The sequence below is a fragment of the Panthera uncia genome, chromosome C2, assembly GCF_023721935.1.
Source record: "Panthera uncia isolate 11264 chromosome C2, Puncia_PCG_1.0, whole genome shotgun sequence".
In the NCBI taxonomy this organism is placed as follows: Eukaryota; Metazoa; Chordata; class Mammalia; order Carnivora; family Felidae; genus Panthera; species Panthera uncia.
This window is the reverse complement of record NC_064810.1, coordinates 145,868,068-145,880,686: the sequence shown is the minus strand read 5'-3', so window position 1 is coordinate 145,880,686 and position 12,619 is coordinate 145,868,068.

Below are 12,619 nucleotides of genomic sequence, written 5' to 3'. Positions count from 1 at the left end.
CTTCCTCTTCTTATGTTGTTATATCTCTGACTCACATTTCTTTTAATTTTTTTAATGTTTATTTATTTTTGAAAGAGAGAGAGAACAAGAGGGCAAGCAGGGAAGGGGCGGGGCGGGGACAGAGAATCTGAAGCAGGTTCCAGGCTCTGAGCTGTCAGCATAGAGCCCGATGCAGGGCTCAAACCCTTGAACCACAAGATCATGACCTGAGCCAAAGTCTGATGCTTAACCAACTGAACCACCCAGCTGTCCCTCTGACTCACCTTTCTGCCTCTTCTCTTACTTATAAAGACTCATGTGATTAGACTGGCTCACCCAGACATCCAAGATAACCTACACATCTCAGGGTTCTTTACCTTAATCACATCTGTAAAGTCCTTGCCATGTGATTAACATGTTCAGAGGTTTCAGGTGTAAGGGAGTGGATATCTTTAGAGGACCATTATTCTGCCTATCATAGCATTCTTCCAGGCCTCCACAAAACTGCCTTCTAGTAGGGAGCAGTGGGAGAAGCCATTATTTTGCTCATCTACTCACTATGGGGTCATGGTCAAGGACATCCTCTCTGGAAGCTGGGCAACCTCATTTGTGAGATAAGGGCACCAGATTGGGTTATCTTAAAAATCCCTTCTAGCTCCAAAGAGTCAAAACATGCTGAAATGATTGAGGATAATGCTAGCCTTTTGAAAACACTGAAGTTCTTATGGCTGACTCAGTTATGACTGGTAATTAGTTGATTAATTAAAAGTGATAAAATAGAGAATCATAAAAGAAATAGGCCATAAACACCAAGACTTAAACTCATAAATCCACATTGGCTCAATAATCTTTAGTGATGGCCATTTCTTAGATATGAGTTATGGACTGGAGCACTGCTTAAGATTTTTGTGTAAATCATACTGTACCATATTCCATTTCTAACTTCTATAACTTTAAAGTAAATCAAAAGCTTGAAAACATAAAAGCAAAGAAAGAATTTAAAGACATAAAGCAAAGCAATGTCACCTGGATTTCCCTTCTAGATTTTCAAGATTTTTCCTAAACTTTCTTAGTTATATTACCCAAAATTATCCTTTTAGTAGAATGATTTGCCTTTCTCAAGTCTTTCAAAGCACTCATCTTGAAGTTTAGATAATTAACTTAAGCTGGAATGACCAATTTGTCCTGGATTGGTTGGACACAGCCTTATACTCACATAATTGACAGATCAGTACTAATGGCATATCTCTATTTCCTTTTAACTCTTCAACTTAATTTGCAAAAGCCACCACTACTACTCATCAGTAGAGTATTTTGCAACTTTATGTACTTTTCAGCAGTTTTTCAAACGTAATCTTGAATTCTTATGCTTTCCAGAAAACCTGTAGTCAAGAGAGATTATGTCTCTTCTCCCAGAGTTGGGAGAGGGGAGCAGAGGTCTTTTAGAGCGAGACTAGTAATAGCCCTCCTCTCCCTCCTCCACGCTTTCACTGCTGTTTGACCAGAGCTCCATTCCTGTGCAAGACTTTAGTGCATTTACTAGAGTGCCTTGGAAGACATAAAGCATCTTCCATTATTATTATTGGGGTTAGTGCAAAGATTTCATGGAACAGTTTAGGGCAGGGCCTGGCAAACTACAACTCACAGACCAAACCTGGCCAGCAGACTATTCTCATAGATAGTTTTGTTGGAAAACAGCCACCCCCAATCATTCATGTATTTGGTTAAAATGAGGAACTATTGGAAACAACTTATATTTTCATCAATAGAGGTGGATTACACAAGTTACGAAGTGATTTCATTCAGTGGAATTCTTTGCAGCCTTGGAATCAAGCAGGCAACTCTCCACATACTAATATGGGAAGATACTTATGAAATAATGTTAAATGAGAAGGAGTCTCAAATCAGTATCTCAGAGTGCAAAACGAAGTAATATTAATGTATATTTGCTTGTTCTATATATGGAAAGATATGCAAGAAATTTATTACATTTGACCACTATTTCTTTTAAATTTTTTTAAATGTTTATTTATTTTTGAGACAGAGAGAGACAGAGCATGAATGGGGGAGGGTCAGAGAGAGAGGGAGACACAGAATCTGAAGCAGGCTCCAGGCTCTGAGCTGTCAGCACAGAGCCCGACGCGGGGCTCGAACTGACCTGAGCCGAAGTCGGACGCTTAACCGACTGAGCCACCCAGGTTGCCCTATTTGACCACTATTTCCAAACAAGTCAATAAATTACCTATTAAAAATAAACAAAATATTTAAAAGGTTTTAAAGGCAGAGAAGAAAGTAGACTGAATAAATGCTCTCATGCAGGGAGCTTCACACACTCATACACACACACAAACATGCCCTACCAAACATGTTTTGAGCAACTTGGTCACATGAATGGAATTAGAACTTTCTAGAACTGATTTGTTTTAAAAATGAGGAGAAAGGGCTTACACCTGTGCAACTAACAAATTGACCTGCCAAGTTAGACAACGACTATAGCCAGACACTGTTCCCCTACCCTATCAGACCAAAGCATCCTACTCCCCAGTCTTTCCTTATTCATTCAATCGTTAGAAGAGCAGTTATTAAGCACAGACTATGTACTGGGTCTAGGGTAGGCTCAGTGAGGAACCAGACACATTCTCTGCTCTTAAACTTGAAGGAACTGCCAGGATAGTGGGAGGACATACATGAAAATTAAAATGTAGTGAGCTGAGAAGTGAGAGCTTAGTGCACACAGAAGATGGACTGAACCAGCTTCAAGGCAGCCCAAACTGTAATATTAAGGGATGAGATTCTGCCACTTGTTTTGGGATAAACTTACATCTCTTGGCGACAAGTCTGCCTCTGTCATTCCCAAGAGTGCTCCCAACCTCTGTAAGGTGGATTCATACTTTGCCTCCAAAGTGTGAACACACTCAATTTTCTACCTGGACACACCCATCCCTCACTCACCCATCATCTGCAGATGGCTGCATCCATGGCTCCAGAGTGGGGCACATGACCAGGCCTAAGCCATTCAGCATATCACATTCTTTTGGGCATAGCGATTGGTTCAGGAATGATTAAGTGACCTAAGCTGCACCAATCATAGAGAAGATTAAGATTTTGATTTAAAACCTCTAGAAAAGAGGTGTACCCCAGTGTCTGTGAATCTTCCAGGGGAAGAGGGGAACTTCTGAAATGATTGCATCACCATAAGGGTTGATCTGGCCACCATAAGGAGCCAGAGAATGAAGCCAACTCCACAGCCAGCAGAGCCAAGAGACAAAGATAAACTAAGTCCTGGTGACATTGTTTGAATTCTGGATCAGCCTGTACCTGAATCCAGTCCACCTCAGGACTTTTCCATTCCTCTTGGTTTCATCCAATTTGAGTTGTGTGTTGAGTAGCCCTGACCCACTCATTCTTTGAGAAAAGCTCAGGGCTCTCCAGCTTGGCAGGTTGCAGAGCCCATCAGAACTATCCCTTCCTTCCTGAATTCTCTCATGAGAGACAAGGACTTTCTCTGTGTTTATCTTTATGTAAAAATTCATTGTTCTGTGTGTCAGTAATTGGATTTCATTCCTCTTTCAGCTGACATTTAGGGAATTCACAATACCCTTGGTTGCCTTTTTAAAAAACAACTTTAGGGGCGCCTGGGTGGCTCAGTTGGTTGACTGTCCGACTTTGACTCAGGTCATGATCTCACGGTTTGTGGGTTTGAGCCCCACATTGGGCTCTGTGCTGACAGCTCAGGGCCTGGAGCCTGCTTCAGATTCTGTGTTTCTCTCTCTCTCTGCTCCTCCCCTGCTCACACTCTGTCTCCCTCTCAAAAATAAAGATTTAAAAAAAACAACTTTATTGGGGCACCTGGATGGTGTAATCACTTGGGCCTCCCACCCTTGGTCTCGGCTCAGGTCATGATCTCCCAGTTGGTGAGTTTTAGCCCCACATGGGGCTCTGTGCCGATGGTGCAAAGCCTGCTTGGGATTCTGTCTTTCTTTCTCTCTGCCCCTCCCCAACTTGTGTGCATGCTCTCTCTCTCTCTCAAAATAAATAAACTTAAAAAAATAAAATAAAAAATAACTTTACTGAAATATAATTTAATCCATACAACTAACCTATTCAGAATATATATTTGGATGGTTTAAGAATATTATGCTATTTTTTTAAGTTGTGGTAAAATACATGCAACATAAATTTTGTTATATTAACCATTTACTAGTGTAAATTCAGTAGCATTAATTACACCCACAATGTTATGCAACCATCACTGCCATTTCCAAAAATTCTTCATCACCCAATCAGAAACTCTGCACCCATTAAGCAATAACTCTCCATTGCTGCCTCCCTCCTGCCCCTTTCATCTCTCTGTCTCTGTGAATTTGCTTACTGTAGGTATTTCATATAAGTGGAAGCATACAATATTTACCCTTTGTTTTTGGCCTTTTTCACCTTGTTTGGCTTCTTACCTTATTCTAAAAATAGAAAGTAATTGGATCACTATTGATTTACCTGATGCTCCTCACACGCAGAATTCATCTCAAGGCCCGACTGACATTTACGTCCTTCGGAATTATCCAAACAAGCCTCTGTCAGTGCACCAGTTCATTTTTATTATGGAACACCCACATTCCTGGTGTTCTCTGGTTTTCCAGGGGAGTGGCCTTGGTACGTTCCTGTGATCCCCAGAAGCTCTGATGTCATCTGCCCTCTCCCAGGAATGGGAGGCATGCATTCCTCAATGGCCATGATGTAACCCGAATTTGCATGAGGAGAGAAAGTTGTGGCCTTGGGAATAGACATTATATGGTTCTTGGATCAGAAGGGAATGTGCTTCTACTAGGAATCTATCCAAAGGATACAGGAGTGCTGATTCATAGGGGCACATGTACCCCAATGTTTATAGCAGTGCTATCAACAATAGCCAAATTATGGAAAGAGCCTAAATGTCCATCCACTGATGAATGGATAAAGAAGATGTGGTTTATATACACAATGGAATACTACTTGGCAATGAGAAAGAATGAAATTCTGCTATTTGCAGCAACATGGATGGAACTGGGTACAATGGGTAAGTGAGGGTATTATGCTAAGTGAAATAAGTCAGAGAAAGACCAATATCAAATGTTTTCCCTCATATGTGGAACTCGGGAAACTTAACAGAAGACCAGGGGGGAAGGGAAGGGGTAAAAATAGTTACAAACAGAGAGGGAGGGAGGCAAACCATAAGAGACTCTTAAATACAGAGAACAAACTAAGGGTTGATGGGGAGGGGCGGGAGAGAGGGGAAAATGGGTGATGAGAGGGAGAGAGAGGGGAAAAGTGCACTTGTTGGGATGAGCACTGGGTGTTGTATGTAAGTGATGAATCATGGGAACCTACCCCAAAAGCCAAGAGAACACTGTATACACTGTGTGTTTGCCAACTTGACAATAAATTATATTTAAAAAAGAAGAAGGGAATGTGCTTGTTCTGAAGAATGTGCACTGCTGAGAGATATTCTCTCCTGCAGTCCTAGAATCATGTCCCGTTTTTAGGCTCTCCAGCCTGCCAGGCTCCTCTCCCTTAAGCTGGTCCTTGAGAGAGAGCACTAAACACCACTTTTTGTCTTTTCAGCTTTCTGGGCAGCCAGAAAAGGTGCTACTGTGGCTCCAGCCTGCCTCTCGCACCTATGCAGCCATCAGTCAATAGCTGACGTGATGAGGGGCATCTCCTTGGCTTTTTGTGAAAGAGTCCTTTCCTTTCCTTTTTCAGGAGTCTGTGAGAGCCTGGGCTGGGGCTCATTTCTGACAAGATCCAGCACCTTTTGCCTTGGAGACCTTTCAGAGAACTCAGATATAGGTGAAATACAAGATGAGGGGCCACTCAAAGATTGCTCCAGGGCCTGGAGACTGGTTGACCAAGGACCAAAATGCGTTTCACAAATATAGGTTAATCAATAAATATCCCATCTGCAAAAACAACTACCTCTGAAAATGCATATTATCAGAAAAGAAACGTCCCCCTCATCCACTGTAGTAGAATGTTTGCCAAAAGAGAAAGGCCACAATTCCACTCTTCTCTGTATCCATGCCTCTTTGTTATGTCAGTTGGCCTGTGTCTTGCTTTGACCAACAGAATGCAGTGGACGTGATGCAGTGCCAGCATTGATCCCAGGCCTGAAGAAGCTTTGCAGCTTCTGCTCACTCTGAATCCTACCACCACCATGTAAACAAGCCTGGCCTCATCTTTTGAGAGATGAATGGCACCCGTCACCCCTGTTGTCCCAGTAGACAGCCAATTAGTTAGCTAAGAATGTGAATAAGATCACCTAGACTAGCCAGCCTCTAGCAGCCCAAAGATGCTTGGACGATGATGGCCCAAACCAACCAAGTCCTGTCAAGATAGGCAGAACTGTCCTGTTGACCCATAGATGAATGACTCTAGTTCTAAGCCACTAAGTTTGTGTTTGGGGAGGGGAGAGGTTGTTACACAGCAGTAGAGAACTGACACATCCCAACTCTGTGCTCTTGCCCTGGCTCAAGGCTCTAGGCAACCATCTATCTGGCCCTTTAACATATTGGCCACCTGCTCTGGCTCCCTATTAACAAGTCACCCTACTGATTGTACAGGATCAGTGGGTCAGGCTGATACTGCAATCACACAACCTCCAACAGAGGCATAATTTCCACAGGGAAGAGGATTTCCTTTTCTTCTTTATCTGACCACGTTTACCCTTGCCAGAAAAATTGACCAAGAACCTGCCCTGACAAAAGGCTACTTCTGGCACAGACACCAGGGTTTGCTGCCCCACCATTTGCCCTTCGTGAATCATGAGTGCAACTGGATGAAATGGGTTTTATGTTGCCAATGGGATTTAATACACTGGGTAAACTGGGGCGGGGTGGGGGGATCTTCTCTTTCTTAGACCAACAGCTTATGGCTCTGAGCAATGTTTATTCACCTAAAATATTTATGAGATCCCAATATGTGATAGAAACTGTGCCAAGTGCTGCAGATGCCAAGAAGAGCTCACAGCATGGTGGGGTACCTTAAGCAGGTTAAAAAAATTATAGCAGCATTTTAATAAATGCCATAATAGAAGTCCATTCACGCTTCTGTGTGAGAGCCCTGACCTGCCTGGGGTAGGGTAGGATGGGGACAAGGAAGGCTGCACTGAGGAAGAGATGTGGAAACTGAGTCTCAGACGATGTGCCAGAAGGTCACCAGCAAGATGAAAGTGGAGTGTGCTTGAGCTATGCTTCTGATCCTCTTTCATTGTCTCCAACCCCTACCCACCGACACCATCTTGCTCAAGTGCCTTCGGAAAGATAGAAACCACCCCCCTCCTCGAAAAGAGCAGCTGGCCTTTCTTGAGTCCTGCTCATATGTTAGGCACTTGGCTGAGGATAATATTAATTCGAGCATTTAGATCATTTAATCATTGCAACCTTCCCAACAGTTAATATTATTGTGGTTATTATGCCCATTTTATGAGGAAAAAGCCACTGCTTAGGGATGACCTGTCCAAGGCCACCAGCAGGTAAGTGGGTGGGTAAGCGCTCCATTCCAGAGCCATGCCCTCAGCATGCTGCTGTCCTGCCACCCAGGGAAGTACTCTGCACATTCTGCTTCTCTCTCTCTGTCTTTTGGGTTCACTCCATTGTGTCCAAATGTAGATTTATTCTAATTTGTTTATCCCACTTAAAATCTGTTGAGCCCCCTGAACCTGTTGATAATGAATAAATTTCATTATTCCCAAAAAGTTTTCAGGCATTATCACTTGGTCCCACCTTTAATGTTTCTTCATCTCTCCTTCTTCCATGTCTGTACCTCTGGGGCTGCATTTTGGGTAACTTCTTCAGGTCTATTTTCTAGCTCACTAAATCTCCCTTCAGGTATGTTGAATATGCTGTTAAATCCAAGAATTGAGTTTTTCATTTCACTAATTCAACATTCCATGTGTAGAAGTTCTATTTGATTTTGTTTTCAAATCTGTGTGTTTTTTTTCTTTAGTCATGTTTTTAACCTCACCTTTGTTTTCTTGAAACCATATTAAGCACACTTATTTTACATCCTGTAAAACCCTGGGACTTATTATTCCAAAGAGATCTGGGAAGGTATGATCCTATTATCTTTACTTTCCAGCTGACTAGTGGTAAAGATTTCTCAGAGAAAGTAGAAGCTCTTTCTACCCACTTCACTCCATGCCCAGCTTTAAGACAAGCAATTTTCCTTGCAGTCTCCAGGTCAGAATGACTAGTTCACTGCATTGGGTGTGGAGCTCTTTGGAGCCCCAGCCTTATAAGGGGCTCTTCTCTGAGACCCCACCTCTCCTCCCCACCAAAGCCCCCCAAGGCTGTGCCCTCAAGGCAAAAGCTGGCTACAGTATTCCACTTACCTATCTGGATCTCACCCCCACTGAATTTTATTTTATTTTATTTTATTTTTTTATTTTTTTTGATATTTAAGGGAATACAATGCCCTTTTTTTTATTTTTTATTTTTTAATATATGAAATTTACTGTCAAATTGGTTTCCATACAACACCCAGTGCTCATCCCAAAAGGTGCCCTCCTCAATACTCACCCCCACTGAATTTTAAACAGGAGTATTTTTGTGTGTATGCTGTTTTGGTTTGGCTTCTCATGGATGTATTTAATTAATTTTTTATTCAGTATTTTTAGTTTTGTTTAGCAGAAGTTTCAATCTGCTTACCCAGCTCACCATACTCCCCAAGAGGTAGCATCTTACTATCCTGTACAAAATAAACAGCAGACAAAAAATGATAACCAGCATCTACTGAACACTTACTGTATGCTAGACTTTAGGATGAGCCTTTTATATACTTTATCTTATTTAATATTCACAGCAACCTTCTCAGGAGAGAGCTGAGACTCACAGGTTATTAGGTGCCCAGTCTTCAGGTAAGGAAACTGGGACCCAGGGAGATGCCATGGCTTGCCTGAGGTCACAGAGCTCCAAGAAACCAGAGGTTGTATATCCAACCACTCTGCTGCCTTGCTTGATTAATGCTTTGCATATAATGCTTTGCAGAAAAGTTGTCTCTCTTAGACCATTGGAAATATTTGAAATAATTGGAGTGAGGGAGTTCTGGGAACACACTGATGACAAGATTGTGCCCTGGCTGTCAGTATGGAATGAGTGTCTCACGGGCCTGAAACACCTTTACATTTTTTATGTTTACAGAGTGTCCATGATATCTTTGGGTGCTTACAACAGAGGACCTGAATAAAAGCACAACACATGCCTCTTCTCCTTTTATAGATGAGGAAACATGGCACATACAGAGGCCACAGGGCCATGTACCTGGGGAGTCAGGCCTAGAACCTCCCAGCCCCAACCCTGCCTTCCGCAGTTATGGGGTCCATCTCCTCTGTCATGGAGCCCACCACCTTTGCACTCCCCTTGCTTCCACCTCACACACATACACCCCACCGGGCCTGGTGCCCTAAGCTCCAGGTCAGCGGGTGTCTGTGCCAGCACTGCTCATGGCAAGGATGTCTCAGGGGCAGGGGTCTCCCTGGGGCTCTTCATGTCAAGAAGTCAAGCCACATAGGCAACTGTCTTTATTGATACTCCTACCTTCTCTAAGATGAGGCACAAAGAAGACAGAAAAATGGGCTGCCGATGCTAACTCTGGATCCAAGGGTGGGAGGTGATGCAGGCCTAGCCAGTCAGTGACTGAAGTGGGAGAAGGCTCCAGCCAAGCCAGTGAGGCTCAGCTCAGGGCCTCTGGCTGGAACCATTTGTGAAGGGGGATCTCTCTCCCGGGCATGGCTAACTACAAAGGTTTGTGAGCCTGCAGCTGCAACCACTTTTGCCATCCTGGGAAAAGCCAAACAAGGAAAACAGAGCAAGAGATGGAAGAAGGAGACTGACCGCTGATGACATGACCCCAGCAAACCTGAAGCAAGAAAACTCTGGACTTACTACTCATTGGAGACAATAAACTCCTGTGACACGTTTAAGCCAATGTGAACTGCTTTTCTGTCACTTACAAGCAAAAACTCCAGACTGACATTTTCCTTCCCTCCCTGGCCTTCGTTAGCTACAGAGGAGGAAATGTGCTTAATGGAGAGAAATCTGGAGGACACCATTCTAACCAAAGTGTCAGGCTTGGTGCTGACAGTAGTGGGATGGCCTGACATTATGTGCTCCTGTTGTCACGCAAGGGAAGCCACACAAGATTACCTTGGGGGCGGGGGGGGGGGGGCAGGTCTTACCAGAAACAATTTGACATAAAAGATGATGAAGAAACAGACAAATCCCTGAACATGGATGTTCTGAAGACTAATGAAGGAATCAGGCTATTGCACTTCACTGGGGGAGACTAAAGTTTCATTATCACTGAAGGCAGGCTATAAACCTTGACTGCATTCTGGATTGAGGGGGAAAAAATAGGTATAGAGGTCATCTGTGGGACCTCGGAGGCCATTCAAGCATGGAGACAGCACTGGATGGTGTCATCGAAATAAGGTTGATTTCCTTAGAGGTGGTAATGCTTTTGAGGGCAGGAAGCAGCTGCCCTCATTCTTGGGAGACTCAAGCTGAAATACTTAGGGGGTAAAATGCCATTATGTCTGCAGTCAACTTCCAGATGCTTTGACACACACACACACACACACACACACACACACACAAAAGAGTGTGTATAGTCTGAGAGACACGTGACTAGGAGTGGCAGGATGTTCATAGCCAGAAAGCCCGGCAGGGGGCATACTGGTGCTCATCATACTTATAAATAGAAAAATAAGGCTAGTTTATTAAGAGCCTTAAAAAAAAAAAAAAAAGAACTGGGATTCTAAAGTCAGATAGTCCTGGCCCTGCCACCTCCTACCTTTGTGACCTTGAACACGTAATTTATTTTCTTTTGCTTCAGTTCTTTGCCTGTAAAACAAAGGTAATATAAAATCCAGCTCATAGCCTTGTTGGGGGATTAATGAAATAAATATATGTAAAATGCTTAACACAGTACCTGGCACATAGTAGTGACCAACAAGTAGTCTCTTTAACATTAACATGAGAAGAAACAGGAGAATGGGAAGAGTAGAGGAGGAAGAAAACAAGGAGAAAGAGGAGGAGGAGGAAGGACAGGAGGAAATGAAGGGAGGGAAGGAGAAGGAGGAAAAGGGGAAGGGAACAGATTGCTTTCCTTGTCCTTCACCGATCATTGGTGTTCCAACACAGCAAATCCATGGGACATAATTTGACCAGGAAGGAACAAAAGGAGAGGAGCATGCTCACCACCCAGAGAGGGGGGCAGAGTTTCCCCTAGGCAGGACAATCTAGATTTGGGGAAAGGTTTTGCCTACGGCTCTCAGGATAAGTTGACTGATATCCTATGTTATAAACAAAGCCATAAATAATGAATGCCGTTTAATTACCACCACACTGACTGCCCAACTCCAAGCTTTTCTTTAAAAATATCAGAGAGAGGGGCGCCTGGGTGGCTCAGTTGGTTGGGCGTCCAACTTCAGCTCAGGTCATGATCTCGTGGTCCGTGAGTTCGAGCCCCGCATTGGGCTCTGTGCTGACAGCTGGGAGCCTGGAGCCTGCTTCAGATTCTGTGTCTCCCTCTCTCTCTACCCCTCCCCCACTCATGCTCTGTCTCTCTCCATCTCTCAAAAATGAATAAACGTTAAAAAAAATTTTTTTTTAAATATCAGAGACAGACTAGTGTCAGCTGTAGAGCCACTGGCTACTCATCTTCCATCCCCCAGGCCTGGTGCCCCAGGGAAAGACACCAGTCATTAACCTCCTTGGTCTCAAGTCTTCCAGCAAAGCTGCTGGGATCTCTCCTTCCACAAGTGGAGAACACCTGAACATACATGCACCCTGCCTTTAGCTCCAAAATGCAGAGACGTGTGAGCATCAGGAGGACCCTGCCAGGTGTTCTGCTATGGCTTTGGTTTTTCAAAGGATGGTTTGTCAACTATAATCCAATAATGAGATCAATTTGTCTGCTTCAAGCCCCACATCCCTTATAGGGAGCCCTGAATTGGGGCCTGGCTCAGCCACTTCTCACTCAGAGATGGGGGGCCAGCCCCGGATCCCTGAGTCTCGCTTACTCTCTTGGGGCTGAGGCCCCTCCATTTGCCCTGGCTGGACTTCAGAGCCTTCCCCAACAGATGGGTCTCCATCTGCTCTGCAGACACCAGCAGATAACACAATCTATAATTATATTTGTATCTGTCAATATCTGCATCTATATCTGTAGTGTCCACAAAAAAAAAAAAAAAAAAAAATGCCTGTAGACAAGATGCTGGCCAGCCAGTCCTGCAGACACTCAGAAACATCGAGGAAGAAGTTCCTTTTGAAATGATCTAGTTTATCTGTTTTCAAGATTGTTTCTTGCCATGGAGCCACTGGTAAAGTGTTAGCTGGCCTTCCCTGCCTTCTTTGCAAGCGGCACATAGGGGCTCTATCAGGGCTTGAGGAAGGTGCATCCGGTTCACCATATTATTCACATCCAAGCAAGATGGAAACAGAATGGTGGCCAGAGCCCAGGGCTTCAGAGACCCAAGAGAGAAGGCTGAGGATACATTTTTGGTCATCTAGCCAAAGCCACCCATCCCTAAAAGAACCCCAATAGTGTTTCATGCATTGGGCAGAGCCCCCTGAACCGCAAAGAAGATGGAACCTGCTCCTGGCCAATG